Source organism: Macaca nemestrina, chromosome 1 (assembly GCF_043159975.1).
Source record: "Macaca nemestrina isolate mMacNem1 chromosome 1, mMacNem.hap1, whole genome shotgun sequence".
NCBI lineage: Eukaryota > Metazoa > Chordata > Mammalia > Primates > Cercopithecidae > Macaca > Macaca nemestrina.
The window spans coordinates 175,595,952-175,602,007 of NC_092125.1; the positions used below are offsets into that span (position 1 = coordinate 175,595,952).

At 40.0% G+C, this 6,056-nt stretch overlaps 1 protein-coding gene and 1 pseudogene across 9 annotated transcripts in view; both read left to right on the top strand.

The window, feature by feature from the left end:
- Positions 1-6,056, top strand: part of LOC105495139 (DAB adaptor protein 1) — a 1,257,833-nt gene that overhangs the window by 201,515 nt on the left and 1,050,262 nt on the right. The gene's annotated exons all lie outside the window — the stretch shown is intronic.
- The window catches only part of LOC139356166 (heterogeneous nuclear ribonucleoprotein A1-like), a 46,250-nt pseudogene that overhangs the window by 11,266 nt on the left and 28,928 nt on the right, over positions 1-6,056 (top strand).

The window sequence follows — 6,056 nt, forward strand, 5'->3', positions numbered from 1 at the left end:
GACCCTTTCTTGAAGCCCTGTGATCACTCACCCTCATTCCCTATAGTACTAATATAGATTTATGCATACATTAATCTATTCAGCATGTATTTGCTGAGCATCTAGCATATGTCCATCACTGGTCAAACATATAGTGGTAAACAAAGCAGACAAAATTCTCTGCCCTCAAGGAGCTTACATTCTGATGGGAAAAGTAGATAGTAAACAAATAAAGACAATATACTGACTGTCAGAAGATGATTAAGTGCTATGGATAAAAACAAAGCAGAAAAGGGAAAGAGGGAGTATCAGGGGTGGGGTTGCAAATGGAAATAGAGTAGAATGAAGGTGATATGTGAGCACAGATCTAAATGGAGTTGAGGGAGGACACCATTCTGATACCTGGGGGATGAGGATTCCAGATAGAAGGAAGATCATGTATGAAGGCTGTAAACCAGAGCATGCCTGGAGCATCTGAGAAGAAGCAAGGATGTGCATGCTGGGAACTGACTGGGATGAGATCAGAGAGGTAACAGGAGCCAGATCTGCAGATCCTGTGGTCTTTGAAGGTCTGTGTTCTGCATGATACAACAGCATATTCTGAAATCCTGGCTGTCCTATGTGAACATTGCTCTCCCATCTGTAAAATGGGGATAAGAGTCCTCATTTTGCTTATCTCCAGTGGTGTTTGTAAGGGTCCAGTGAAAAGATGGGTTATGGTATAGCTTTGAAAATCATTAAGTATAAGGCAAGATAATGTTTGTATTGCTTAGCGATTTTGCCTCAGGCCACCTGCTGCTGAGTAGAAAGGCTGCCCATGCCTTCATGAATGTGGCTGTGCTGGACCATTGCTTGACAGCGGGTTGTCATCTTTTCACACAGAAACTCATCTTCCTCCTCTCCTGGGCCTCCAACTCCCAGGCCTCATTTTTAAAACAGCAATTTCTCCCCACTGTGTTTCATGCCCCAAACCTCCTAAGTGGAATTACAGACCAGTAACTCACAGTAGCCTGTTATTTATCCTATATGCAATAAAGACTTTCTGTAGGTTATAGGAAATAAATGTGTTTTTTACTATCATCTGTAGTTCTTATTAAACTTATCCCCATGGTGAGGAAATATCTTTGTGAGACCAAGCAGTTTTATGTCCAAACAGCCAATGAGCTGATAATGGGTTTTATGTCTAGCTGTAACCAGCAGCATTGCAGGCAGCCCTTCTTTCGTTGCAGTTAGGAGATGCAGGTTTCTCAACCCATAGCGTGTAAATACTTCTTGTTAATGTAGTGGTCCATGCTTTTAAATAGAGTATCTGGTGTCCCCATGCATGCCTATTGGCTGAAACACAAAATCTGAGATGCCTTATGGAGCTAAAGAAAGAAACTTGGACCAAAAATGAATGGTATGAGGTTATGAAATAAAGATGGAGGAGTGGAAAGAACTCTTTGCACTGGTAGAGTCTTTAAGCCATGAGAATTTTAAAATTGTAGATATAGGAGTTACTCTGTTATCTCCTCTTGGCAGAGAAATGGAAGGAGAAAGGCAGCTAAAATTGCTTGCTAATTATTCAGACAGAAGCAACTTCTCATCCCAGGAAACTAAGACTTAGCATCTTTATCTGTGAAACAGGGATGATAATGCCATACTCCTAGAATTGTGATGCAAAGAAGTCAGCACAGTGCTGATGCCCAGTATGTGTTCAACAAAAAGAAAGCCCTGACTTTTAGTTCTAGTGTTATTCTTCCTTGCTAACTTCTTCCCTCTTGTTGTTCCCTTCAGTATAGCATACGAGTGAAAATAACTAGCAGGCAATAATGTGGGGCCATGGTTTAGGTGAGAAGACAGGAAGTGAGATCCAAACAGAGATCAACAGGGAGTATGGTTGACACCATGGGAATCTCAAACTTTTATCTGGTAGTACGGCATTGGTTTAGCTTGCAGACTAATTTCACAGAGTTATTTAAATGTAAATATACAAATTGGGTTTCTCTGCCATAGCTAGGAAAGGGAAGAAGGAAATGAATCTATGTTTTTTGGTTACTACCATGTGGCACCTACTTTCATACATTATCTTTACTATATTTCCAAAAGAATATAATTTCCATGAGAGCTGAAATTTTGGTCTGTTTTCATTTACCATCTGCTATGGTTTAGTTATTTGTCCCCTCCAAACTTCATGTTGAAATTTGATGCCCAGTGTTGGAGGTGGGGTCTAATGGAAGGTGTTTGAGTGATGGGGGCAGATCCCTCATAAATAGAGTAATGCCCTCCCTCGGGGGTGAGTGAGTTTTTGCTCTAAAGTTCCTTCAAGAGCTGGTTGTTGAAAAAGAGCCTGGCACTCCCCAGCCCCTTGCTTCCTCTTTCACCACGTCATCTCTGCACACATGGGCTCTCCCTCACCTACTGCCTGCCATGAGTGGAAGCAGCCTGAGACCACTAGATGCCCAATATTGAACCTTTCCACACATCAGAATTGTAAGCCAAATGAACCTTTTCTCTTTACAAATTATCCAGCCTCAGGCATTCCTTCATAGCAAAACAAAATAGAAAAAGAAAACTGGTACCAAGAGTGGGGTCTTGCTATAAAGATAGCTGAATATGTGAAAGTGGCTTTAGAATTGGGTAATGGGAGATGTTTGGGTCATGGGGGTGGATCCTTCATGAATAGATTAAGCCTTTTTTGGGAAGTGAGTAAGTTCTTACTCTATTAGGTCCCATGAACGCTGGTTGTTTAAAAAACCCTGGCAGCTCCCCACTTTCACTCTTGCTTTTTCTTTCACCATGAGACCTCTACAAGCTAGCACTTCTTTGCCTTCCGTAATGAGTGGAAGCAGCCTAAGGCCATCACCAAAAGCAGATGTTGGCACTATGTTTCTTGTGCAGACTGCAGAATTGTAAGCCTAATAAATCTCTTCTCTTCGACAAACAGAGAGCCAAATCATGAGTGAACTCCCATTCACAATCGCTACAAAGAGAATAAAATACCTAGGAATCCAACTTACAAGGGATGTGAAGGAACTCTTCAAGGAGAACTACAAACCACTGCTCAATGAAATAAAAGAGGACACGAACAAATGGAAGAACATTCCATGGGCTCATGGACAGGAAGAATCAATATCATGAAAATGGCCATGCTTCCCAAGGTAATTTATAGATTCAATGCCATCCCCATCAAGCTACCAACGACTTTCTTCACGGAACTGGAAAAAACTACTTTAAACTTCATATGGAACCAAAAGAGAGCCCACATGGCCAAGTCAATCCTAAGCCAAAAGAACAAAGCTGGAGGCATCACATTACCTGACTTCAAACTATACCACAAGGCTACAGTAATCAAAACAGATACATAGACCAGTGGAACAGAACAGAGGCCTCAGAAATAATGCCACACATCTACAACCCTCTGATCTTTAATGAACCTGACAAAAACAGGAAGTGGGGAAAGGATTCCCTATTTAATAAATGGTGCTGGGAAAACTGGCTAGCCATATGTAGAAAGCTGAAACTGGATCCCTTCCTTACACCTTATACAAAAATTAATTCAAGATGGATTAAAGACTTAAATCTTAGACTTACACCATTAAAACCCTAGAAGAACACCTAGGCAATACCATTCAGGACATAGGCATGGGCAGGGACTTCATGTCTAAAACACCAAAAGCAATGGCAACAAAACCCAAAATAGACAAATGGGATCTAATTAAACTAAAGAGCTTCTGCACGGCAGAAGAAACTACCATCAGAGTGAAAGGCAACCCACAGAATGGGAGAAAATTTTTGCAATCTACCCATCTGATACAAAGCTAATATCCAGAATCTACAAAAACTTAAACAAATTTACAAGAAAAAAACAAACAACCCCATCAAAAAGTGGACAAAGGATGTGAACAGACACTTCTCGAAAGAATACATCTATGCAGCCAACAGACACATTAAAAAATGCTCATCATCACTGGCCATCAGAGAAATGCAAATCAAAACCACAATGAGATACCATCTCACGTCAGTTAGAATGGCAATCATTAAAAAGTCAGGAAACAACAGACACTGGAGAGGATGGGGAGAAATGGGAACACTTTTACACTGTTGGTGGGAGTGTAAATTGGTTCAACCATTGTGGAAGACAGTGTGGCAATTCCTCAAGGATCTAGAACTAGAAATACCATTTGACCCAGCAATCCCATTACGGGGTATATATCTAAAGGGTTATAAATCATGCTACTATAAAGACACATGCACACATATGCTTATTGCAGCACTATTCGCAATAGCAAAGACTTGGAACCAACCCAAATGTCCATCAATAATAGACTGGATTAAGAAAATGTGGCACATATACACTATGGAATACTATGCAGCCATAAAAAAGGATAAGTTATGTCCTTTGCAGGGACATCGATGAAGCTAGAAGCCATCATTCTGAGCAAATTATCACAAGGACAGAAAACCAAACACCGCATGTTCTCACTCATAGGTGGGAATTGAACAATGAGATCACTTGGACACAGGGCAGGGAGCATCACACATCTGGGCCTATAGAGGGATGAGGGAGAGGAGGAGAGATAGCATTAGGAGAAATACCTAATGTAAATGATGAGTTCATGGGTGCAGCAAACCAACATGGCACATGTATACATATGTATCAAACCTGCATTTTGTGCACATGTACCCTAGAACTTAAAGTACATATGAAAAAAAAAAAACTCTTCTAATTTTTTTTGATAAATTACCCAGACTCAAGTAGTCCTTTATAGCAACACAAAATGGAGTAAGACATCACAGTATTTCCCACACCTAGAACAACATGTAGCATGTAGTAGAGCATCAGTAATATTTGCTGAATGAACTATGGATACTTAGGAAAAGCTCAGCAAGGCAAAATCTATCAGCCATGTGCCACTGTTCAACTCATAAAAATAAAGCAATGTGGTTAATTCTCTTATTCTACATAAATATTCATTAGATTAATGATTAATTCCTTCTCTTCATCACACTACCACATGTCTAGTCCAAAATCCCATCATATTTCACCTTTATTTCTGCTGTAACCTACACTTTGTTCTCCTCACCATAACTGAATACCTGTCTTACTGCAGAACCAGAAAGAATTCAAAAAGAAATATAATAATATTACCCTCCTGTTTAATATCTTCCAATAGCTCCATGCTCTTTGAATATAGTACCAAACTCTTATAGGCTCACAAGAGCCTGCTGTATCTGGCCCGATAAATTTCAGCCTCATTGCTTTTTCTTTCTCTTCTGGACTGAGTTGCTTTCAGATGCTCAACTGATCTATGTTGTCTTTGAACTCAGGGCCTTTGCACATGCTGTTCTGTTTGCCTAGAATACTGCCTTATACACCCTCTACCCTTCTCCATACAACTCTCTATCTAGATGATCTCTACTCATTGTTATGGTCTCCATTTAATATCACTTCTTTAGGGTACCCTGCCTGAGACTCCATAAGGTTCCCAACTTCATGCCTTCATGGTGTCCTGTATGCCCCCTTTTCAAACACTTTTCTTTCCCTACCAGGCTAAAAGCCCCATGAAAGGAGAAGTGGATTCTATTTTATTCACTGCTCTCTGTGTGTGTGTGTGTGTGTGTGTGCGCGCGCGCGCGCGCATGAGTATGGCAGGCATATAATATATGCTCAATAAGTATCTATTGAATAAATGGTGATCATGTAATACTAAGAATACCCTGCAATGTGAGGTATCATTTCTATTTTTCAGATAAGAAAACTAAAATCTAAAAAGACTAAATTTCAAACTCAAGGTCATATAGCAAATAGCATAGTTAAGAGTCAAATCTAAGTCTGGATCCAAAATCTCTTTCTTCTTTTCCAAAATAATTTTTCTCCAGCTCATCAAATACTCTACTTACTAGAAGGTCACAACCTATGTCATATAGTTGGTTCTAATTTGGAAAGAATTACAATTTACCAGACACAATCAATTCCTTCTCCAGTGATGCAGAAGGCCCCACAGAAGCTTTCAATGTGGTTGCTGGATGACTCTGAGCATAATTATCATAGGAAAGAAGTGCAAAAATAGTTCAGGTTAAGATACGTTTGTCAG